Below are 274 nucleotides of genomic sequence, written 5' to 3' on the forward strand. Positions count from 1 at the left end.
CCGCCCGCTGGGCTCCCGCCCCCTCGGGCTTTCGCCTCCCCCTCTCCGCGGGCCTCGGACCTGGCCGCCCGGCGGAGCCGCGCAGGGATACGGCGGCGGCAGCACGCAATGCCGAGGCCCTTCCCTGAGCCCCCTGCAGCTCCAACAACCGCCGGCTCTGCTCAACCAAATTCCCCTCTTAGGGCAAATAGCTCACTTTTCCGGCCTCCTCACTGTATTGGGCCTTTTTCCTTGAAGCTTCAGTATTTGTCCTTATTGATTAGAGTTTGTATCC

The sequence above is a fragment of the Trichechus manatus genome, unplaced genomic scaffold, assembly GCF_000243295.1.
Source record: "Trichechus manatus latirostris isolate Lorelei unplaced genomic scaffold, TriManLat1.0 scaffold00043, whole genome shotgun sequence".
In the NCBI taxonomy this organism is placed as follows: domain Eukaryota; kingdom Metazoa; phylum Chordata; class Mammalia; order Sirenia; family Trichechidae; genus Trichechus; species Trichechus manatus.